Source organism: Mus musculus, chromosome 15 (assembly GCF_000001635.26).
Source record: "Mus musculus strain C57BL/6J chromosome 15, GRCm38.p6 C57BL/6J".
NCBI lineage: Eukaryota > Metazoa > Chordata > Mammalia > Rodentia > Muridae > Mus > Mus musculus.
In genome coordinates this window covers 95,015,141-95,041,593 of record NC_000081.6, presented here as the reverse complement: position 1 = coordinate 95,041,593, position 26,453 = coordinate 95,015,141, and the positions used below count along the sequence as shown (strand labels likewise).

At 41.6% G+C, this 26,453-nt stretch overlaps 1 protein-coding gene and 1 long non-coding RNA gene across 2 annotated transcripts in view; one reads left to right on the top strand and one right to left on the bottom strand.

The window, feature by feature from the left end:
- Positions 1 to 26,453, bottom strand: part of Tmem117 (transmembrane protein 117) — a 466,913-nt gene that overhangs the window by 54,504 nt on the left and 385,956 nt on the right. The window lies entirely within an intron of this gene.
- Gm30953 lies at positions 1,842 to 25,539 on the top strand. The gene is made up of 2 exons (XR_384364.4): positions 1,842 to 2,416; positions 25,307 to 25,539. It is a non-coding gene; the product is annotated as a predicted gene, 30953 (long non-coding RNA).

Below are 26,453 nucleotides of genomic sequence, written 5' to 3'. Positions count from 1 at the left end.
AGCTATGTCTGAAAATTCCACTCTGTGTCCCAATGTCTGATAAAACTTATGACCATTGTCATTTTAAAGTGTAAATTTCAATATATATGCCCACAGTTTGTCATGTCTCATCCCTGTTCATCTCCAGAGATGCTCTGATGTTCCTAAATCCATATGATACAACATCTCCTCTGCTAACCTTGCCTTAGCCCTTGGCCACCACCAGTCTTTATTCTGTCTTGAGAAATTTAACACCTAAGTTTATGCGAGTGGAATGTTGCAGTTTGGATACGAAGGCCTATGCCCTGGCTAGTTTTATGTCAGTTTGACACAAGGTAGAATCATCTGAAAGGAAAAAAAAACCTCAATTGAGAAAATGACTCCATAAGATCCAGCTGTAGGGCATTTTTGTAATTAGTGATTGATGGAGGAAGAGCCAAGTTTATTGGGAGTGGGGTATCATCCCTGGACTGGTGGTCTTGGGGTCTATAAGAAAGGAGGCTGAGCAAGCCATGATGAGTGCAATGGGTTGTGTATGCTTGGCCGAGGGAGAGGCACTATTAGGAAGTATGGCCTTGTTGGAGAAGGTGTGTCACTGTGGGCATGGGCTTAAGACCCTCACCCTACCTGGCTGGAAGTCAGTCTTCCACTAGCAGCCTTCAGATGTAGAACTCTCAGCTCCTCCTGCACCATGCCTGCCTGGATGCTGCCATGTTCCCGCCTTGATGATAATGGACTGAACTCTGAATCTGTAAGCCAGCCTCAATGAAATGTTGTCCTTATAAGAGTTGCCTTGGTCATAATGTCTGTTCACAGCAGTAAAACCCTAACTAAGACAATGAGCGAGCCAGTAAGCAGCATTCCTCCATGGCCTCTGCATCAGCTCCTGCCTCCAGGTTGAGTTCCTGTCCTGACTTCCTCCAAAAGTGAACACTGATGTGGACGAATAAGCCAAATAAACCTTTTCCTCCCAGCTTTCATCACAGCAATAGAAACCCTAAGACAACCTATCTGTTGAAGGCACGGTCCCCTGCTTACTGCTAGTGGGAGATATAACTTTTAGGAGGACAGGCCCAGTGGAAGGAAGTTAGGTATTAGAGTCTGCCCTTTAAGATGATGATGAGACCCTGGTCCCTTCTTGCCACTATTATTTCATCCTTGTCACCGGAAACTGAACTGGCTTTGTCTGTCACATGCTTCAGCCATGACAGATTGTGTTGCCATTAAAAAAAAGGGGGGGGGGTCAACCAATCACAGTGAAACCTCAAACTGAGCTAAAGCCGTGTTTTCTTCCTGGAAAATGATTCTCTAGTTTTATTTGGGTTTTGCCACAGTGATGGAAAGCCAGGTACATATGCATTTAACTTTTCATGACTCGGTCATTCAATTTTAAATTTTGATGTAATTTTTTTTTCTGGTAAGCATAACTAGAGAGCATCCCTCTGGGACAGCCAGTAAAATTGTGAGTTTTAGGAAAACGTTTATTTCTGTAGCGAATAACCCTTTCGTGCGGTACCTCGTGTTGTGGTGATCACCAACCAGAAAACAATTTTTGTTGCTACTTCCTATCTGTCATGTTGCTGCCGTTATGAATTATCGTGTGAACATCTGTGTTTTCACATGGTCTTGGATGACCCCTGTAAAAGGGTCATTTGGCCTCTGAAAGGATTGCAACCCACAGTTGAGAACCTCTGTGATACTCAAATATTTCCATCTAGATTGCCAAGGTAGTTTGTTTCATATAGTTATTACAAAATAAAAAGGAAAAAAAAAGCCCTTTCTACCCCTTCTTAATGATACAATAACCATCTAGATAACATGCTAGCAATTATTCTTTATTCTCTCATTGCTCGTTATTTCATTTAAACAAACAAAGAAACAAAAACCACAGGCTAATCATTAATCCTCTCTGCTTTCTTCCTCCTTCTTCTGGGAACAGTTTGCCTGGGTTCTGGAATCCACATTGCCAACCTCTATGCATGGCACACATTTGTAGAACTTAGACTGGCTCAATGACAGTTTGCAAGCGAGGTCAGCGAACTTCTTTGGGGTAGGATGAACCATTCACTTTTAGGGCTCTCTGGTCCACGACAGAAAGATCAGAGTGAAGCTGTCCTGTCACCTTTGCCCCAAGGTGAGGCCTGTTGCTTGCTGCTCTGCACAACTGCTTGGAACTCGTTAGCAGAAATCTGACCTCTAAGAAGACAATCCTTAGACATTCCTGGAAGCTGGCTACCTTTAGAAAACAGACAAGCTGTAAAGCCTGTCGGAAGGGTGATGGAAGCGCTCACTCGGCCTTTGGACTTCAGGAAGCGTGCACCTTTGTATGCTGGAAGGAGGCTCGCTTGGTAGAAGCTGGATGCCTGCCTTGTAGTTTGGTTTATTATAGAAAACTACTCATTTTGTGCCTCAAGATAGCCTGGAACTCCAACTCACAGTGAGTATAGCAAGGGTTCTAATAACCCATACGGCTGTGAGTTTGATCTACATTCTTTTCTTTTCCCTCTTTGCCCAAACACACTTGGTTTGAAACAGCTTTCAGGATCTGAGAGTTCATTGTCTGTCCCACAGCCTGCTGTGGAGAGCCTCTGTGCCCAATTTTCTGTTCCTTCAGCAAGTCCTTTAACAGCCTCCCTGGTGCACCCAGAGCCCTTGAGCGCATAGTTGATACGCCTACCACAGAGACTCCATGAAGACAACTGTGATTCTCACTGCAGTTACTCCTGTCCAGCTTACGCCCCATTCAGAGTTGGCATCCTTATTATCCAGCATGACTGCAAATGGTGTCAGGCTATATTTGGTTTCTGTTTTTGTCCTACCAGCACATCTGAGATGATTTGCAAACCTCTGCACAATCCCAGGCCAGGCCTGCAACCTCGGGGCAGAGCGAGGCCAGTATCATTTCTGTCCGAGAAGCAGTGCTTTTAAAATATGACAATGTTCACATGGTCAGGAATTGAAACATGCCCATAGGGGTAGAGATGCTTATAGCGTAAAATCGATTTTCTCTCCTACTCTACAAACGTAGGCCCCGCAGCCCTTTGCAATGGGAAGGAAGTAGTAAGTATTCTTTCAGAGAACGTGTGTGTGTGTGTGTGTGTGTGTGTGTGTGTGTGTGTGTGTGTGTGTGTGTGGTATATGTATCTCAGTGGTTGTGTGGCTTGGTCAAGGAACTCTGACCTATTTCCTCATCTCTGCTATATGTTTAAAAAGAAAGGAAGTCTGATTGAGGTGGACTGTCTGGAAGAAGAGCAGATAGGCTCTCCAGTTTCTGAAAACTGGGCTATAGTGCTACTGGCTAAACTTTCCAAAATAGAGAGCCCTGCCAAGCCACAGTCCTTGCAAACAATTCCTCTGGCTTGTAGAGTCCCTAGGTAAAATGCCATACAACTGGTTTTCCTCAACTGACAGACACTGAACCTCCTTAGAGGTTATTAACCACTTCATTTACCAACTTGCTGCTAGCAGTTTTTGCTTACTTTATACCTTCATACCCTTGCTTTGCCTGTTTATTCCTTTGGTATGAAGAAGTACATTGTGATCCAACTTTATTTTTCCTTAAATGGACGCTAATTGACCAAGTATATATTGAATAAGTTTTTCCTGACTCACAGGCGATAGATACCACGTTCACTATACTTCAGACTGTTATGCATATTCTACATTTTATTTATTCTAAAAGTTGTATTCTAAATCTCTATCCTAATCCATTCAATTTTTATTTCTTTTTAGTACAAAATCCTGTTAGCTATAAGTACAGTTGTTAGCTGTAGCTTCAACACTTGGCTACTGCAGCCGCTGAGAGCCAGTGGCGGGGTACGGAGCTCCATGCTTTTATCTGTCCTGCCTATGATGACGCAGCTGGGGCCAGTTCCCCAGGTGAGCATTGAGACAGAAGGCCATAGCTCTCTGAGACAGCCAAGTCTACCTTCGTGTTCCCGGAGACGGCGAAGCTATGCCAAAGCTGGCTCTACCAAGTTTCCCAACCATTTCATCACCATATCCATACACTCCTTTTCCCTTAAACTAGTGGCACTGGCAGCGTTGGATAACTTGAGGCGCTGGCGGCTTTGGATAACTAGCCGCTTCGGAGGCGGCTGCTGCTGCTGCTGCTGCTGTTGCTGCTGCGTGGGACCAACTTTAACAGATAGAAACCTTTATCTTTATCACTGGAGAGGAAGCGTGCAGAGAATTCTAATGCTTCCCCACTCAGTATGAAGCTGACTTCTGAGGATGTTTATATCTGTGTTTACAACCATATTTACATAATTTCACTAAAATATTTAAATTGTTCCTTTAATCCCCTCCATCATTCTCAATATTTACCCTTCTTGTTGCTTACTTTATTTTTCTCCTTGGTTTTCTTAGCTTCTTGCTGTGATAGCAAATTTACAAGGGACAGGGACTATTTTTTTTTTAATTTAATGGTCTATTTCTTCTTCTTCTTCTTCTTCTTCTTCTTCTTCTTCTTCTTCTTCTTCTCTCTCTCTCTCTCTCTCTCTCTCTCTCTCTCTCTCTCTCTGTGTGTGTGTTCATGTATAAAGGATAACATTCAAACTATATTTCTGATAAAATACATAATTAAAAATTTGACCTAAAATTATACAATTCAACATAGTAACTATACCTTTGAATTTCTTATTTAAAATTTGATTTCTATTTATCTTGTGTGCACATGTGTGTGTGTGTGTGTGTGTGTGTGTGTGTGTGTGTGTGTGGTGTGTGTGCTGCCACATGCATGCCACAATGCACAGGTGGAAAGCAGACAAGCTTTCTGCAGGTTTGGTGGAACACCAATGTCCAGTTCCTATGAGTCACCTCACTGGCAGCTTTGAAATTCTTTGTCTATAGGTTTGACCTATTCCACTTCCACATCTACAGTTTTCTAAAGAATGAAATGTTAGACAGGACAAGTTTAAAATTAAACACACGCCACACGCTGCACATGTCTACAAATCACTTTATGTATTGACATGTATTTATGGATTTACACATAGATAAATCTTTAATCACACCCATATCCATGACTTTTCTTTCATAGTTATCCCTCATTTTTTACTTTAATCTAAATTAAAACAGTGTAGAAGTATAGAAATGCTATACTTCATAGTCAATTGGATAAAAGATCAAAGTTTATTTTAAAACGTAATTTTATTTTAATGGACTGAAAAATGCTTTAATAAGAGGAACAATTAATAAATGGAACCTCATGAAACAAACACTTCTGTGAGACAAAAGACACCATCAATAAGACAAAAGGTCAGCCTACAGAATGGGAAAATATCTTCATTAACCCTACATCTGGCAGAGGGCTGACATCCAAAATATACAATGAACTCAAGAAACTAGACATCAAGAAACCAAACAATGTAATTTAAAAATGGGATACAGATGTAAACAGAATTCTCCACAGAGGAATCCCAAGTGGCTGAGAAGCACTTAAAGAAATATTCCATAACCTTAGCCATCAGGGGAATTCAAATCAAAACAACTTTGGGATTCCATCTAACAACTGTCAGAATGGCTAAGATCAAAAACTCAAGTGACAGCTCATGCTGTGTGTGTGTGTGTGTGTGTGTGTGTGTGTGTAGCTATACAAGTTTACACTCCATTGCTAGTGGGGGTGCAAACTTGATTAGCTACTTTGGAAATCGATATGGTAGTTATTCATACTCTCAGATGAGACTAGATCTACCTCAAGACCCATCTCTACCACTCCTGAGTGTATACCCAAAAGACTCTCCAACTTACCACAAGGATACTTGCTTGACTATAGTTCAGGAGCTTTATTCAAAATAGCTCAAAATTGGAAATAACCTACATGGCCCTCAAGTGACCTGTGACATCATTTCCCCTCCAAACCCTCCCATCTGACCCCCTTTCTCTCTTTTAAACTCATGGCTAGTTTTTTGTTATTGTTGTTGTTGTTGTTGTTGCTGCTGCTGCTGCTGTTGTTATAATATATGTGTTCCATGTATGTCTCTCTCCGTCTCTGTCTCCGTCTTTCTCTGTATATTCCTAATTATATAAATAAAACCTTCTTAGTCTGTATACTATCAATTATGTGTATGTTTTCAAGGCTGATGATCTGGTATTGGATAACCAATTGGTGTGCCCTTCCCTGGAAAGACTCCTCCCACTCTCTACTTTCCTCGGCTGCCTTTAGTTCTCTGTGTAGGGCCAAGGTCTTGCAAGCCTTCCTCTGTCTACATCAGGATGTTTCTTAGGGTCACTGTTGTTCAGCTTATGTGTATGCAGCCAGATTGGTGAGATTTCAGGGGTGTGGGTGTTGACACTCCTAGGAGAAAAATCTCACAGAAAACTCCCTGGTCCTCTGGCTCTTAGAGCCTTGCTGTCCCTTCTTCTTCAATGAGCCCTGAGCCTCAAGGACAGGAGTTGAGACTGTCCCTTTTTAATGGTTTTAGTAATGGCTTCCGTCTGTTAAAAAAAAAAAAGAGTAGTTTCTTGGATGAGATGTGACGACTGGGCTTTCCTGTGGATATCAGGACACGTATTTAGAACATACTTGATGTGTACGACCTGTGTGATAGTATTAACAAGCAAAGGCTCTCAAAAGCAGGAAATTATAAGGCAGAGCCTTAGTCCTGGAAGACACTGCCACCAAGTTTAGGGCAGAGTGTCCCCATCAGTGACCCATTTCCCTGCAAACCTAATGTTGTTTCCATAGCCAAAGATCACAGAACTGTACAGATTGGATGTTTGCTAGGTGATTGATTGGCAGTTTATGCCAAGTAAGAAATACATGTGTCCATAGGTCCACATGTGAGTACATACATGTCACTAGTATGAGAACCTTTTGTCCCTTACCATCAAGTCAGTCTTGATTTCTTTCCTATTTAAAAAAAAAAATGGTTCATTGTATATAAGCTAATTAACACATTTCACTCTTAGAATATTATGACAATTGAACAAATGCTGGAGTCCCGTCTAAGTGCTGAGAAATAGCTTTTCTGACCTTGTAAATCATTCGGGTATCTTGTTATATTGGCATAGACAGACTAAGGCAGAACAGAAGGGAGCATAAAGTGTTGAAGGCATTGAGCTTTGAATATTTTTAAATACCCTGTACTTATGTGTGTAAGGTCTAATAACAGCCCTGCTAGCAACTCCAGATATGTAATTATACATTTGTGAGACTGACTCTAGCTGACAATGAGTCCAGTCATGTTTACTCAAATCGGTTTGAACAAATAATTTAGTAACACATGGAGAGTAGATTGCAGCATGTGAGGAGAACCACGGGATGGGAGATGAGTCTACATTTAATCACTTGTGAGTGCTTATGCTGTGACCGGTACCATATTTTACATACATTGCTTGCTTATTTAAGAGAAAAGTGATGGCTTAAAGAGGCTTTCAGAGGCAACCTTCAGGCTTTTCTCCAAAGCCTAATGGCTTGCTCGAAGACATAAAACCGGGAATCCAGAAAGTATTTGCTTCTGGTTTCCCATAAACCTTCATTAATCACTACAGATCACTAAAAACCAGTGAAATGCCATAAAAGCTTGCTTTCCACTGCCCTGCAAATCTAACACTGACGTTTCCAGAGCAAAAGGCCATGGAACTGAAGAGATTAGACGTTTGCCAGGTGACAGATTGGCAGTTTATGGCAAGTAGAAAATACATGTGTCCACGTGTCCATGTGTGAGTGTACACATAGAACATCATGTCCCAGGCACGAGAAACTTTTGTCCCGTACCATCAAGTCAGTCTCCTATTTTAAAAACAATTTAAATATCGTCATGTTAGACCATTGCCCTCTTCTTACGGATACCAAGAAGACGTGCAGATACTGTGGAGTTAGGAAAATGTCGCACAGTAAATTCAGAGGCCAAATCTGAAATGGGACCTGATCCTCCTAAGCACATGCCCACACTGCCTTTCCCTCAAAGCTTTTAGCCCTAAATGCCCAGATGAGTCCGATCTTCTAAGAGCAGCTTAGGGACTGAACGTCAAACACATGGACTCCAGTGTTGTAAATCTGCTGGACAGAATACTACATGTCTTTCTTCATGCTTGCTGCCCTTGCAATAAATCTCAACCTCATCCTCATTTCTCTCCTTCCCCTCCCTCTCCTCTCCTTCCTCTTTCCCCTCCCCTTCCCCCTTCTCTTTCCCCCTCCATCCTCTTCTCCGTCCGTCCCCTCCTTCCTCCTCCCCAACAAGACCTCTATAAAGTCCCCTGCTAAAGTCAAGCTCATAGTTTTTTCTTGCCTCAGCCTCCAAACTACCAAGAATGAAAGCAAGACCTACCATTCCTGGCTGGGTTTTATGGCTTAGACTGAAAGTATTTCTTCTTAAATACTCCAAGTCATTAGTTTATGGGGGGGAAAAAGGTTCATTGTATATAAGATAATTGACACATATTACTGTTAGGATATTATGAGTCTTGAATAATATAGTATAATTCACCCAATTCTTCTCAAAGCTGCTATGTAGGCTTGCAAACACACACACATATTTTTAACTCAGTAGCAAAGCAAAACCCCTTCAACACAAATCTCTACTCACCTTTGCCAAAGCTAGATGATAAAGTATTTAGTCCACATGCATGGAAATAGGAAACACTGTCAATAACCTTTGACCCATCTTAATTGTAATGATCAGTTAATGATTTAAACTTCAGAATCTTCCTTTAATCAAGAACCTACTTCTCTTTAGCTGGGTGACTCTGAATCTGCCACTTAATACCGCAACATGGGAAACACAGGAAATTCTGCCTTCCCTGGCTGAGCCACTGAGATAAATCAATAAAATAAAGAGAACAAGGATAACAGAACACTGTCTAGATATAAAGTATTATTTGACAATGATTTTGCCCGGAGCATTAGTTCATTTAAAACTGATGGAGTAGCTTAAATTTACTCTAAACATCTAGAGCTTCTATGATGAGCATGCTACAGCTATCGTCAAGGTGGCTCTGTATTTCTGAGCCCACTGGGCTAAAATGATCTTCCTCAGGTCCTTCACAGTCCACACCCACTGCCCGGTCTCAGTGTCAGGCCCTATGGAGTCTCATGCTCTCTCTAAGATCATTACCCTCCCTCGCCAAGTGCCATTCAATATGTTCCCATGTCCACTTCCTGCCCTGTTTAGTGAATTTTCTTCCTGCCTTTAAAATACAAAAGTATCCATGGGAGCACCTGCAGCTTTTGAAAACTTACCAGAGTGTATTCCATTTGATAATGTCCACCGTGACATGTGTTTTATTCTCTCTGAATTATAATCTCCCTATGGTGAGAGGTCATTCTATGTTTTCACACGATGTTGTATGGTTGTGGCTATGTGACTGACTACACTGTTCCTCCTACACACACACACACACACACATACACCTCAGATAACACATTGTGTATGATTTATAAAGCAACAAATACTATCTTAAGGACTTTGTTAGGCACTGAAGAACTCTGCCATCAAAAGAGCAGTGGAGAGAAAGGCCACTATTGTATCTAGCACCCTCAAATTCACTTGGCAGCCGAACTCCAAATCCTTTAAGAAAGTGGGGAGATGGATTTTCAGAGTGGTTGTATACCTTATCCAAGCACGGAGCAGATAGGCTTGAAACTCAAGCCTGCAGAGTATCCATCACTTGGTGACTTAGTTAAAGCTGATCATTCACCAGATTAGGCCATTTCAATGGCTCCATAGGTCCTCCTGCCTTTCCACAGAGGAGATCACCATAGCAGGCATGAGAATTCATTGATTTGTGTCGATTTATACCAGTTTCTGATCCCAAAGGGCAGGGCCATTTTATCTACCACATTTTATGGCCTGGACTATTGTTGACATTTAATTTTCCTCATCAAATAAATGAGCACTATTCCATTGATTTTAAAGCAGGACCCTTAGGAAAATCTGACTAAGACTTTTGTCTGGTCTGATGTCAAAACCATGTACCCTCGGATCAGTCAGAGATGTGAGAATTACCTGGGCAGTTTTGACAATGCAATCAATTTTGAAACACTAATGAATTTTATTAATTAAATTAATTAAGCCATCTCTTAACTTCTTATCAAGTAGTGATAAGATAGTCAAAGTGATTGAAAGTGAAGATGTCATCAAAATATCTGGAAGTAGTCTTTAATTGAACTTATTTTGAATTTAAAAATACCTTAAAGTCACAGATAATTCCAAAACTCAAGTATTAGCTCAAACTTTTATATATACGTCCATGAATGTAGAATTACATCTTCTGGGGAAATGCTACCTAAGTGCTGTGTGTGTGTGTGTGTGTGTGTGTGTGTGTGTGTGTGTGTGAGAGTGTGTATGTGTGAGTGTGAGTGTGTGTGTGTGAGTGTGTGTGTGTGAGTGTGTGTGTGAGTGTGTATGTGTGAGTGTGTGTGTATTTGTGTGAGTGTGTATGTGTGAGTGTGTGTGTGTGTGTGTGAATGTGTGTGTGTGTGTGTGTGTGTGTGTGTGTGTGTGTGTTCTGTGCTATTTAGTCTTATTTTTATGATCCCTATCTGGAAGGTGACCCCACATTCAAAATTACCAGGACCATTCTCACCATTGTTTGAGGATTTACCTGGGTTATGACATTTTTACAGAGATTAAGAGCAGAATTTAGATCAAATCTGCCAGCAACGATACTGTTGTAAAAGAGTCAGAGATATCCTGAACTAGGACAGGTGCTACAAAACTTAACGACCTGAGTTCAATCCTCAGGACCCACATGATTGAAAGAGAGGATCCCCACAATCTGTCTTCTGAGCTCTATGTGCATGCTGTGGTAGCTGTGTGTGCGTGTGTGTGTGCGTGTGTGTGTGTGTGTGTGTGTGTGTGTGTGCACGTGTGTGTGCGCGTGCGTGCGTGTGTGTGCGTGTGCGTGTAGGTGTGTGCATGCATGCACACACATAAATAAAAACACAATAAATTTTTCTATTCATACACTGTGGTATATACATTTTCCTACTTTTTTTTAACTTATAACTCATGTCTATTGTGAGGCCTTATGATGTGTTCATGCCTAACCCTACTAAGCATAAAATCCAGGTACAGTTTAAGTCTTTAGAACACTTAGAATTTTTCCTTTCTTGTTTTTCTTGTATTTGGATGGTGCTCCACAGCTGTGGTGTTCACAATCATTTCCACATAGGACCCTGAGACACACTAAATTTCCTGGAATCTGCAACGAGATAGAAGGTTTTCTGACTGAGGTAACCTTGTGCCTCTTACGGCCTCCCATTGCCCCTCGGTTGGCTCTGTGCCGTCTCTGGAAGCGAGTCCTCTGAGAACGGTAATTTGTGTTTAACCAAGATGTATTCACGCTCCAGGCTTCAGTGGGTCTAGGAACTCCTTATGTGCCTCACGCCAGTCTCATGAGCCATTGAGGAGCTATCTTGAAGGAATGTGAAGCTTTTTCTTATATTATCAATCTTCTGCTGACCTTATCTTATTATCTAAGCTAGTTAATGGTCTATTAGCTATCTGGTAATAATACCTTCTGCCTTAGAATCCTCCAAAAGTTTCAGAAAATTCTAGAGTTGAAATAGTAAACAACACACACACACACACACACACACACACACACACGCCTAAAATTTTTAACTACAGATCTCCTTTAATGTAACTTATGACATGAATATTAACATTTGCTGTATCTAGCTAGAATGTAGTGCTATAGCTGTACATCTGCTGACTGTAAGAGCTATTGACGTTCTCCTGGAGTCACGTGCTCACTGGCAGAATGCAATGCCTCCATAGAGCTTCACATTTTCAATAGGGTTAAGGATGTTTGTCATGTAGAAAGTCTTGATAGTTTTTATGAATTGAATGCAGCTCAATTTGAGCTGAGGCAGATCTGTGATACGTTTACTAAATGACAGTGATTGGAAAACTGGACAAACGACAGAGGCTCATTGTTCAAGAAGTTCACAGTCTGGTGGGTTAGACGCTGCTCTGGACCCTCCAAAGGAACTCGGCTGTAACTAATACAATTAATATAAACTCTCATGCTCTGTAGTGAAAGGAGAAGAAGGTTTTTAATCACCTTGAGGAACAGCTAAAGTGTTTGACCAAGCAGAGATACTAGTGGAACTGCATTTAGGTGACTCGGCTTCTGTTTAGAAACCACTTAACTGTCCCACTGTCCCACAGAGGAAACCACATTTGTAACCTGTCACAGAAGTTCAGGCCTAAGCTGGCTCTTTAGCTTGTTGTGTGTAATGTGTCAGGATGCATTTTCCTTAACGGACATTCCATGGCATCTTAATAGCCAGCTCTGGAAGTGTGGAGAAACAGCATTAAAACACCAGGGCCTCTGACGTTGGCTGTTGTGATGTTCTTGCCGACTGGGAATGGCAGCAGCAGAAGGCGTGGTTATCTCAAAGGCCGGACCCGTTGGGAAATAACCCTACGGGATTACTGCGGCAAGAAAAACTACAAGTCTAATTTCAAATTGCTGTGTAACAATAAGAAGAAAAAGTCTTCTTCTACACAGCACAGTGGAAAATTACCTATTAATGGGCACAATGAAATATAAATATAGCAGATGCTCAAACACATAGCGTGCTCATTATCCCAGTGCATACTGATTAACTATGCATATTCCTTTTTGTCATGCAAAAACATGTAGGCGCTTTAGTGAGCATTGTTAGCATTCTTAAGCAAGTGAAAACCAACGCGCCTTTCAGTTAACATACTGTTTAACACCAATCAAACTTTCAATGGAAGCATGAACGTCTTCTATTTCATCATCTTGGTGGAAATTATGCATTTGGATGCAGAGCACAAACTAGTTATTCCTTTGTATAATCCAAACAGCTTTAATTCTTTCCACTTAGTTATCTTCCTGAACACTGTGTTACTGCGGAGAGCTTTATGTCTGAATATACTATAAATTCACTCAAATTTCAATGATGTGGACTGTATGGCTGCAATAACCCCTCCAATTTTCAAGTGTTCATTAAATTTTCCTATTAATTTTCCATTAATTTTTTTGAGATGTTGAGTACCTTAGAAGAGGATATGGCCGGGTCTTGTTGCCCCAGTAGACTACAGCTGATAAATATGAAATACACAGATGTCTCATATGTTAGAACAGATCAATCTCTGGGTTTTTTTTTTAGGGATTGGTGTTGAATAGGTCATGGTAGTGGTCTGTGAGAGAGGATCATGGGAGAGAGAGTCTGGCTGCCAGAGATTCTGCCCTGATTGGGAAACTGGCAAATGACTCAGGCTAGAGGTAAGGTCAGTGGTACTGAGAGATGGAGATTCAGTTTTCCTTAAGGGGGAGGCGGCTCCTGGAGCATTTTCTCACGGAAGGCCACATACTCAACAGTAAATGAGCTGTCCCAACTGGACCTGATGGAAAAGACAAACAAAACAAAACAAAACAAAACAAAACAACAACAAAACAAAACAAAACAAAAAAACCAAAACAGAAAGTTGCATGAGTAAGGAAGAAGTCTGGGAGGAAAGGGCAGTGAATAGGACCATAGTACACTTTAAGAAATTCTCACCAGGCAGCGGTGTCACACGCCTTTAATCCCAGCACTTGGGAGGCAGAGGCAGGCAGATTTCTGAGTTCTAGGCCAGCCTGGTCTACAGAGTGAGTTCCAGGACAGCCAGGGCTACACAGAGAAACCCGACTTGAAAAAAACAAATTCTCAAAAGACTGCTCTTTTCTGAAGGGAAATGGAGGAGTGGGTCTGGGGGAAAGGGGAGGTGGGGAGGGGCTGGGAGGAGTGGGGGAGGGGAAAATGCAATCAAGGTATAGCATATGAGAGAAGAATATTTAAAAAGAAGGGGAAACAAGATGTAAATGCTGAGGAAAACTGGAAAGATGGTGAGCAAGAATAAGCAAGAAAGGCTAAATGGTGGGTGTAATCAAAGTACACTATACGTATACATGAAAATGTCAAAAGGAAGCTCATTTTTAGGTTTGTATAACTAATATATACTCGCAAAATAACTAAATATATGCTTATAGAAACCCGCAGTTCTTAGCATGCTAGGTGTCAAAGGTTCACGTATCTTAGTGGACTGGGTTCAGTGTGTGCTTTAGAGATGGTCATTGGGGGAAAGCCCCCCTCTACCCACAAGGCCAAGTCCTCTCACACAGCCTGTGCCTGGTTCTTCTTTCTCTTCTGCTTATTCTCTTAATGACTTTGTGATAAGACTGAACCCTCAGGATAATCTGAAGCCTTACATTTGGATTTTCTCCCAGCCTTGTATTCAGCCAAATCCAACTCTAATACCATGGCAACTGGATTCCTACTGCATTGCTACTTAACATATCTGTGGGTACCTGTAGTGAGGATGTAGATATTTTGGAAACTGAGGCAAGAGGTGGGCATTAGAGTACCCACCACGCCAGGAATATTCAGTCACTGTGGGTTGGGGTATATACTCTTACAACCTTGACAGGGTTGATGTTAAACTATCCATGAGTATTGATTCGTCAAATAGGATTGTGCTGTGTCTTAATTATGTTTGTACATTCTTTTACAGAAGTTGTAAGACATGTCTCCAAGAAGCTTGAAACATATTTACATGTCTTTCTTCTCTCAGATCCAGTACTGACAATTCACTCTTTTCGAAGCGCTTGAGCAAGTTTCAATGCATGTACACAGGAAATTTTTTCTTAAAACAAGGCTTTTAAACTGGACTTATTCTTGCTTACAGATGAGGGGGTGTGGAAGCATTCAGGCTTCAAGGAGAAACAGCGAAGGGTACCAAAACACTACAGATTTTGAAAATTAACAATTTTTCAAACATGGTCGATTCTTCATTTAAATATTTGCCTCACGGAGACAATCTCAGAAAATACATGGAGCATGGTGTGGTGGATTCTAGAGGTCAGAGAGAAAGCATCTCTTTACTACTGACCATCTGGGCATCTCTGAGCCATCTCAGAGCAGCACCAGGTACCAGGAGAACAGGCTATTGAGTGCCATCTTTCCCATAGTAGCTCCTCAGACATGAATCACCGAGCCATTTTATTCCACCCAATTATGACCCTGTCATATCTCACTCCTTCCCTCTCCCCACCCAGGACATTACAGATAGAGATTTCCCTAGTTAAAAACTGGAATTTTATGGGATTCCCTATTTCACGGTCTCCTATTTTCATTATTAAAGCCTATAAAACTTCCTTTCCTCATCAAATAAACCACAATTTAAATTTTTTTTATTACAGAGGACATTGTGAATATATTTAAAGATGCTTTTACCACTAACTTTATCAGGATATATGACACAAACTAATGTGATTGGGTTTTTGTTGTTGTTTTTGTTTTGTTTTCTTTTGTTTGTGTTGGTTTTGGTTTTTCGAGACAGGGTTTCTCTGTGTAGCCCTGGCTGTCTTGGAACTCACTCTGTAGACCAGGATGGCCTTGAACTCAGAAATCCACCTGCCTCTGCCTCCCAAGTGCTGGGCTTAAAGGTGTGAGCCACCACTGCCCTTCTCTAATGTGATCGTAAATGTGTGCTGATTTGTCATTGAAAGCAGACGTCTGTGAATTAATGAAGCATTATAGATTACAACCGAATCACAGTCTTAGGACCTTTGGAAGTTTAGTTCACTTGGCATATGTTTTCCCTCATCATCATAAAAGTTTTATATTTAAAGAATTTTGAGGATCAGATTGTTATATTAATATTTACTTTAGAGAAATATGGAAATACACACACACACACACAGAGAGAGAGAGAGAGAGAGAGAGAGAGAGAGAGAGAGAGAGAGAGAGAGAGAGAGAGAGGAGAATATATGAGAATATTAGGCCAAAAGCTGAAGAGATGGTTTAACCAGCAAAGTACTTACCATACAAGCACTAATACCCAAGTTTGAGTCCTACTATCCACAATATACAAAGCTGGGCATCCTGGCATGCAGCTGCAATCCCAGCAGTGGAGACATGGAGAACGATGAATTCCTAGGGCTTGCTGGCCATCTAGTCTAATCTCATCAGGGACACACGATTTTAATGAGAGACTCTGTCTCAAAACTTAAGGTGGATAACGATTGACAAAGGCACCCGGCATCACCTCTGGCATACATGCACATGCAACTTCACATGTATACAAGAAAACCATATAAAGGTGACTGAGGGCTGCTGATACTGTGACATGAGGCCGAGGATTATAAGAATGCACAGTAGAACAGTACAAGAAGTACCTAGCAGGAGCATAAAAATCTGATCACTCAAAGATGGATGTGAATGTGTAGTTTAAGGTTAGTGTTGGCTCGGTGTTGGTGAGTGACAGCTGAGGGGTGGATGATGGGGTGCCCCCTTGTAGACATGCTCTCCCCATGCAGAGCAATGAGAGGATGCTAATGTGTATCCCCATTACATTCATGTGTTCTTGGGTTTTTGTCATGGTGACAGAGTCATATTTGGGAAAGTGATATCTCCTTTGTTTGTTTATTTGTTTGTTTTGCTTTGCTTTTGGGAAGGGGAAATCTTAACTGAGAAAATATCTTCATGAGACTGAACTGTAGGCAAGTCTGTGAGATACTATCTTGATTAATGGTTGATATGGGATAGCCCACCCTGCCCTGTCCCACCCTGCCCAGTCCCATGGCAAGGTCAGTGTTATCTCTGGGGAGGTGGCCCTGAGTTGTCTAAGAAAGCAGGTGGAACAAGCCATGAAGGGCAAGCCAGTAGGCAGTTTTTTTTGGAGGTCTTCCTGTCTCCAGGTTCCTGCCCTCATTTCCCTCAGTGATAAAGAATGATCCAAGAGTTATAAGATCAAATAAACCCTTTCCTCTTCCAAATTGCTTTTGGTCATGGTATCACAGCAATAGAAACCTAAGATAATGCATATACACACACGTACACACACACACACACTCAGACACACGCATGCACACATGCATACCTACATATATATGCCCATGTATGTGTACAGGTTAATTTGGTAAGATTTACCACTTCGTGGGATAAAGTAACACATTTCTGAGAAGCTCTTACTCAGGATCTGCTAGCTGAGGTGGCTTCCAGCTTCTTGTTTCCTTCCTCCTTCCCACGGTGCCCAGTTTCCCGGGCTAGTGCTCTACTCTGTGCGCAGGAATCAGCTATAAATACTTGAGATGCCTTTGCAGCCACATCTGTCACTCTGCCTACTAAACACTGTCCTTAGCATCAACCCTCTGTACAAGAACCAGGAGAAAACACTTTTCTACCATTCCATTAACACGTGCATTTGTGTATTGAGGTATTGTGCCATAATACTTTGTTTTAAAGCATTCTCATACTTTACATCTTATTAAACTTTAAAAAATAAATGTGCTAAGCTATTGAAATCAAACAGATTAAACATATGGCAAGTGCCACAGTCATAAATACCATGTGGAAGGAATATTTATCAAAATGCACTTTCATCAAAATTAAAGGACATACAAATACATATTTTGTTTTATTTCTTCAGTTTCTCTTTCTCTCTCTTCACACAAAGATACATATTCACACAGGGACACATATATCAGGAGTGATATAGATACATACAGAATAACTGTGGAAGATTTTCAGAGTTACCCAGTCTCACCACAGGAAATGCATCTTGAAAGCCGAGTACATAGTTAGAGCCTTTCTGAAGTTCCCGCAGTAAACAGCCCTGTAACTCAGAGTGAGTGCAGCAGTCGCTTCTAAAAGTGAGACCTGAGAACAGTGAGCTCAGAGGCACCGTGGTGAGGCTCAGTAAGAAGTTATTCTTCTAGAACAGTCCTACCCCACTCCCCAATGACTCTGATGCCACTAGATGCTGATGGAGGCTCTAAGAGCCAGCAGGTTTAAGCAGCAACCAGAAAGTCCTACCTACCTCGTGTGGCTATGGCAGTGACGTTCGTCTATGAGGGTGGAGATCACCAGATGCCAGACACACTGTGCACTACTGAATAAGAAGCTTTGGGGGTATGCGAACTAGAAACTGCAGCTGTGTACAGGGTCTGGTGATTCTAGCATCACAGGGGAGAGAGAACCCACTAGTGTAGAGCTCTGCTTGCAGGGAATGGCTGTGGCACCTCGTTTCCCAGACTGCAACCTCATCTTCCATAACGGCATGGTAACTTACCTTAGAGAAGTGGGAAATGGCCATTTTAACACAAACACTGACAGGGGGATAAATTCATTTTCTTCCAGTAATGTTGTACAATTTCATCTTAGGCTTTTGAGATAGGGTCTTACTACATGGCCTTAGATTTCCTGGAGCTTGCTACAAAGAACAAGCTGACCTCAATGTTGTATAATTTTAAGTTCTTTTCATGCATTAACTATCACAAAAATCATGAAATAGGTGTTGGGAAAAATTTGGAATCCTATACCTGAGAGAATAAATTCCTAAAAAATGAAGTAACTTAACCAACTTTGCTGGTCAGTAAGAAATATAGACTTCTGGAGTGTGATGTCAGAATATCCCTGTAACACCCATCACCCATCAGGTGCTTCATTGTGTACATGGCTCAATCTGATATTCCTCATGATACAGGCTTCCTAAAATGTATGTATTTTGGAGTCCAAGAAGGCTGTTTTTGTAATAATCATTTTGCTGATTCCAGACTCTCTCTGTATGACATGAAATATTCTTGCTAGCAAAATTATAAATAATGACAGCCATTTATAACTAAGGTTTTGATGTGCTTAAATATAGTTCGTCTAAGCCTCCGGGATGGTATTGGCTCACAGTCAGCACACATACATGCCAGCCTTCATTACCTTTCTACTCTGCTGTACCCTCCCCTCCCCTCCCCTCCCCTCCCCTCCACTCCCCCCTCCCCTCCCCTCTCTCCTCCTCCCCTCTCCTCTCAGCTTCAATGTGTTCCCTGGCACTGCTCTGCCACCCAGAAACTTTGGTTGTCACCTACGCTAATAAGGGTTATCACTATGGAGTCCTGGTATTGGACCTATACTTAGATATACTAGATGCCCTGAGCCTGTAGCTGGGCATCACTCCCCTGGCATTCTCCTCATGACCAGCTCCTGAGGAAATGGGACCTGCGAGATCCAGGTCCTCGTCAGGATCTACTGACTGTTCATGTTGTCTGTTGAATTACAGACCCTCCCTAGGCTGCTACATTTGTAAAAATCAGGATGCGAGGAAGCAATCTTAAACGCTCCCTCTACTCTCGAAACTTCTGTCTAAAAATAGATCTCTCTAAAAATTTAAGGCGTGAGTTTAAAATAAAGCTCCTGAATTTCAGAGGAGTGTTGGACTGCTTCCATGACGACTCCTGGCTTACAGAATGTGTTTTGTAATCTGTTCTTTGGCTTTATCAGTATATCTTTAAAATTAGTTTTAAGAGCTCATAGAGAGAGCCTGGATCCCTTGTACCATCTAATGAACATACTGACGAAGAACTGGACCATCCAAATTGGGAGATAGTATCTGAGATGAGTGTTGGTTGTTAGGATTCACCTTTAGCCTCACATGCACAATTCTGACCTCAAGTGCAGCCACAGTACGAGGAAGGATCCTGCCCTTGAAGATGCATGATAGAATATGTGAGTCAATAGGGCACATTTGACCTAGTGTAGTAGTGGTACAGGATAAGCCATAGCTACCACACCACACTCACCATGCTCCATAGTAGAGAGGACTGGGGTTAGAGCTGAATTACCCTCTCGGGGTAATGACCAGACTGATGCCAAGCACAGAAAATAACACATCTTTCAGGCTAACACAAATCTGATAGCATCTGTAACTAGGTTCCTCCAAGTGGCCGTGGTAAAACCACTGTTCATTTGCTATTGCGTAAAATCCATGTTACAGTTTCTAAGTCATGATCTTGTTCTCTTCAAGAAAACACCACAGGGATTGAAACTTTTGAGATAAGATTTGAATGCCTTTATTTCCCATTTTCTGAATCAAATTGTATGTTCATCTACGTTACATTCCTCCCCCATGTTGAATGATTTTTCTCTGTTCCCAATTACCCCTTGCAGAACTAACTAGCCATTTGAAAGTTGCCCAATATTATATATCAAACAGATTATTAATTTCATTTTCAACTGAATGCACTTATTACTGCAGTACTCATGATACAATCCTAGCATACATGCACTCTGCAGCCATGTCTTAGTTTGGAGTCTATTGCTGTAATGTCCAAGACCAACATGGGTTTCTTTTACATACACATCCCAGGTCACAGTCCATCACTGAGGGAAGTCACACAGGAACGCAAAGCCATGCTGTCTAGCTTGCTCAACCTGCCTTCTTAACCAATGCCACCTGTCCAGGAGTAGCTCCGACCCCAGTGGGGTTCTATTCTCCTTAGCAATCAAGAAAATGCCACACAGACTTGCCAACGGACAATGTGACAGGGCTATTTTCTCAGCCGAGCTTCCCCTTTTCCCATTTGACTGTAGCCCAGGCACATTATAATGATGATCCTTCTAGTTCTCCTATAAACTCCTGCTAGATATCACCTACACTGTGGCCTCTGTCAAGACAAGGCTATCTCTTGCACACTACCCACTGGGGCAGACCCCTTCATACTGTGCGGACATAACTTACTAGTTAGTTCTACTGCTTGGAGACCAATTGCTGGAGCTATTCAGAATAGGATTCCCTTCTACCACTCTCATTGAACCATCTCTCTCCCCACTAGATCAGAAGTTTTGTGACAAGAGCAAAATAGTGGCAGTAAACAAAGTGAGAGTACCACCCCATGGCTGTGTACAGTGAGCAGAGTGGGCACTTAGTATATATAGATCTAGGCATTAATACACGTGCCAGCCCTTTACTTCAGGCCACCCTAGCAACTGAAGATAGAAATCTCTATCATGCTGCTTTCAGATCAGTGTGCAAGGATTGTGTGGGATATGAAGCATGCATGAGGAGAAAGTTCAAAACACTTGGAAGGAGTTATATAAAACACTCCTAACTCCCCAGGAGCACATTCAGTCAGCTAGACAGACACTTACACTCATACATTGTTCTTTGCAAATTTCCCATAAAGCAAAAGCAGTTGGAGATATTTATTCTGAAATATAATCTGCTTTATCAAAGCATCCTGGCTATTTCATCAAAATAGATTTATGTTTGTTGCTCTCGCCTATGTTATGAAAGGAGTCCACGTTGCACACAGTAACCTTCGAGGAGTGTTTTGCTAAAGTTGGATCCATATGAATTTTTAAATAAAGACTTAACAAAATCCACAATGTGCATTTTTAACTGTCAGCCTGCTTCTCAGAACCGCACATAAAACAGAGAACACATATTTCAAACCAGTTACGTAAGGAAATATTTGTAGAATGTAATTTTCATAATTAGTTTTTAGTGAATTAAGAATTGTTTCTGGGGTAATGTTACTTTTATAATTAAGAGCTTTCTGGACAAAGAGTCTTTTAAAATTCATAACTGTGTAAATTATTCATATTTTATTTTGATATCTAATCACAGTAACATACTTCACTATGAATGACCTGAGATAATATTACCATTTGTTCATGCGTGCCCTGTTTATGAACAGTTTACCTCTTGAAATACCACACACGATTTGGCTCTTGTAAAATAATGATATTTTCACTCTGTTATTGATTCTTCTGTTCAGCAAAATAGTTATGACATATCACAATGAATTAATAAAGATGAACAGCGTAAAAAATAAAGCCTCTGGTTAAACAATTTCCCTTCTGGAAAGGTATTTGAGGAAATACTTGTTACAAAGATAATAGACAAGCATATAAATAAATTTCAAAGAGGAACATTAAAAAGATATGTCAACCATATGAGAAATTACCAACTCCTCTCCTTTGAACTTTCTTTTTCTTAACAGTCTCTCCTCGGCATGAATACTCATAAACTTGGCACACAGAAAACTAAGCTATGTATAGATTTGTATACACACACACACACATGTGTGGAGGGACTATTTGTGTGTCTTTGTATGGGAATATAGGTAGGATTCTAGCATCAACTTCTAGTTCTTTCTTCCTTTGTCTCTGTTAAAATATCACTTTATTTTATCTGGCACACAATAATTATACATACTTACAGTGTTTACTAGACATTATGATATACATATAAATTGTGTGGTTATTTAAATTGAGCTCACTATGCCTTCAGCTCACATGTGTACCATTCCTTCATGGTGAGAATCATCCAAACCTACCCTTGTCAGCAATTGCAGAACACATAATCCATTTGTAACTATGGCTACCATGTTGAGTAATGGACCCCCAAGGCTTGCTGCTCCTGTCTAACTGGCATGCCCTATCCTTTCACCGGCTTCTCCCTCTCCCTCTCTACCCGCCAGTCGGATGGCCACAAGCCATGTATTTCATCTCACCTTTCGTTTTGGTCAAAGGCTCTACCATCATTCTGACCTATTTCCTGAAATTTTAAAGTAGAGTATTAAGTTTAACAAACATTTTCAAGTATCGGTAATATTACTGGGATTTCTCACCAGAGGGACACAGAAATGAAACAGATGTGGCCCTCGCTTTGACAAGTTCAGCAAATGATTGGGGAACCATCACAGCTGGAAATGCTGTTAAAGTCATCCTGAGGCATTCTTCCAACCTCTCCTTAAAGGGATACTGTTATTTTTATTTCTAATCAGGAAATGTTTTCTGTGTGTTTCTACTACTGCTATGTTAGTGAGACCCTTAATATGTCATATATATGTCACCATGTAAACCTACCCCCCTCCTTTTCCTACAGAGACGGGATCTTACTGTTTGTGTATGGTGCTAGGCATGAAACCTAGGGGCCTACACATGCTCAACAGGAACTCTGCCACTGAGCTATAAGCCTAGTCTCTTGCCTGCCTTCCTTTAGTCTGGCTCATGCCTAAAGCATTCTCAAGGTTTAAGGGAAACTTTCTTAGAACAATCATTGGTTTCAAGCACATATTGCTTAGAACTCAAGTTGGCTCATCCTTATCCTTAGGAAGCTATACAAATTTTTCCCCCAATTATCTTGTGAATCCTGTCAATGATATGACTTCAGTGTGATGCATATTTGCACTATTTCTGGATGTCTGAACACTCCCTCATTGTACAGTTAATCCTTCGGAGCACCAATATTGAAGGAGAATTCCACGGAATCTTGAGCCATAACCAACCAGGATAAGGCCAGCTTCAGTAAGTACCCGGTATCCAAATCACACGGCTATGAAAGGCCACACCTGGGGTTGCATTCATGGAAGCCGGATTTCAGTACCCAGACTCTTCATCATCTTGCTCTACTACCCAGATGACAGCTAATGGTTAACTAAGCAATGCTAGCTTGGGGTTCCACAGTGTCTAAGCTGTATAAGTGCACCTATGTATACATTCACAGATCTCTTCCCATTTTTTCCTCTGCTTCCTGGGTTAAGCAGCTGCCAATAGATTACATCAGTCTAGTTAGCAATTTAATCATCACTATAATAGTCTCTCTTAGCAATTCACCGGAGTCCAGTTAAAGAGATGTAAAGCATCTCTGAGTGATGAGTACTGAAGAATGGACATACACCATCAGGCCCAATGGTCTCTGCCATTGCCCACCTCACCCATTATTGTTCCTGATGGACATTGGAGAATTCTGCTCATCATTCCTTCTTTGGAGAATTCTGCTCATCATTCCTTCTTTTTGGTTCTTCACACTTGTTTTTCTATTCTTCTTCCTGCCTCCTTCCTTTGATCCCCTCCCTTCATTTTCTTGTCTAACACACACAGAGAGAGACAGAGACAGAGACAAACACACACAGAGACACACAGACACACATATAGATAAACACCCAGTCACATACACACAGACACACATACACACATCCAGACACATACACACGATACACACAGAGACAGACACACACAGACACAAAGACACACACAGACACACACAGAGACATTCACATAGACACACACAGAGAGGCATACACACAGACACACACAGAGATATACACACACAGACACACAGACACAATGACAAACACAGACACACACAAATACATATATACACAAACAGATAACACACACATACACAGACACACACATACACAGACACAGACACACACACAGATTCACAGACCCCCACATACAAACACACACACTGATACACAGACATACACACACATACACAGACACACACAGAATCACACACAGACCCCCACATACAAACACACATAGAAATACACACACATACACACACAGAGACACACAGAGACACACACTATCCCTTGTTGTATGTAGATGAGTTTACTTATCACCCTTCATGTTAGATACAGAAATGCCTGGAAGAGGAGCAGGGAAGGATTTCCAAAGTGCAAAGAACACTGCTAAGCCCTTTCTACTCAAAGAATTCTAAATAATGGCCATCCTCCCTCAAATTAACCAGCCCTCCACTCATACTTCCTTTAAACGGTAATCCATGCTATGCACCCATCGGCTCTGTAGATGATACCCTTGGGACCTTTAAACCCTATTTCCTCTGTCTTCTTTCCCCAGTTGCACACCAGGAATTAATGTGTTTCCTGTCCTACCTGAACAGAGAAGATCTCATTTGGATGGCAATCCTGCAGCCCTAGAGGACACAGTCCTTGATTGGTTGCCTAGTTAGTCTGATCATCCTCTGCTCTCATTGGTTCCTTGCATAGCTCCCCCCCCCCCCTACTGTCTACCCCTGTCTATGCTCATCTTTCCTTAGGGGATTCTTCTGACACTCGCTACTTGTCTATTCTGCAATCAGTTTCAACTGCTTTGGTCTTCTTTTATCAACTGATCCAAAAGAGTGGGCTGTGCATACTACGAGCCAAACACTCAAGCAGTGGAATGAGGGAAAACCGAGATTGAATGATGTCACCAGAGACAGAAAAGGGATTGTGGGATAAAGTTTCTTAAGACAGATATTCTCTTTAAACTTTACTCATGTCCTATAACACATTGATCTTACGAGTCATGCATCATTTCCTGGAATCTGCTTTTATCTTATTTCTGATTACTTTACCAAAACCACAAAGAATGTGAAACAAGTAGTTTTAATGATGAATGTAGAAAAATCCTATTTCATGATTATACACAAAGTAATTCTATTTCCTCCAAGAGATGCATTCTTGTCTTACTCATTTTCTTAAAAATGAAACCTTTGTAGAGACAGTATCACATTCCAAGGGCTGGAGTGAGCCTGGGGCAGAATTCATGCTTAACACACAGTAGCCTTAAGCCAAGGCACCAGAAAGGAAAGTCTAACGCTGTATTTAATTTCTGACTCAAATGTGATACCATTTTTCTGTAGTGCAGGTGGCAATCACCTGCCTTTAGAAAAGCCCAGAATCAAATTCTTTTTAGTCATTTAAATGTTCTAAAAGGCTGGAGCTCTTAAGGAAAGCAGTCTTTCCACTTTTCCCCGATTTTACTAATTTTCCATTTCTCTTTCATCTGAAGCATGATGACGACAGTGTGAATTGGCTCACAGTTTGGATGGCCATGAACTTGTGAGGATACCTGTATGCTGCGCGTTCAAGTGCTGGAAGCACATATGCATTCCAAGACCGTTTCCTGAGTTAGCGCCCTTCCCACATGGGCTGGGTCCAGAAATTCTGTGTGAGGACCACAAGCCTCGGACCTGAACTTCTATTTGTCCATCCTTACCAAGCAAGTATTATGGGCCACTCCTGTGAACTAAAAGCACTGCAGTCACGAGTGCAAGGAATACAGGAGTGAGGAAAAGGGAGCATGAGGGTCTGCAGTGTGGTGAGAGGAACTGTGGGAGGTGATAATGTGCCTTCCAGAAGGGGGACTATCATCCTCAATGCTCAGTAGAGCAGGGGAGACAGTGTCTGGCTGGGACAAAGAGGCCCCTGGATATCCTGGGAATGAGAATATAGTGGGATGAGGAATGAAGACCTTCAGGGTGGGGTGGGGTGGAACACAGGACACACAGGAGGAATCACAGCCAGCACCATACAGTGGAGGGTCCTGAGGGATGAGCGATGGACCGGGAACTTCATTCTGGGATCAGGAAGAGCTGCTGGTAATGTTTGTGGCTGAGAAGTAACATGAAAAAAAACAAAAACAAAACCCACACGTCCTTTCTTCTTGGAAGAGCATGAAATCTAGAGGATATGGCGGAAGGGAAGAGGAGGAAGAGGGTCCCATTGCTTCTTTGTAATGGGAGAGAGGAGACTCCATATTGGGCTAAGAGCAGAGGAAGGAGACATGAGATGGAGAAGGATTCATCTGTCAATTGCATGGAGTGACACAGGGTTGGAGGACAGGGCAAAGGATCCAAGAGCTCTTCTAAAGACCCATCTCAACACCTCTTCCTCTTAGTAATGTCTATGATTTGAGTTTTCAGGACCCAGTTTCTTCTTTCCTTTCAAACTGTATCTCTAGCCCTGGTTTGCATTCTCCTACACTGACCTGTCATTTGGGGATTGGTGCTGGACAACCCCTAGAGAATACGCATGGGGCACAGGTACTGGACAGTGGTTAGCCTCAGGAGTGCCAGCCGTAACCCTTTCCCTCCTTACAAACTGAAAATTGAGCTTCTGGACTAATAGCCACCTATCAGTGAGTGCATATCATGTGT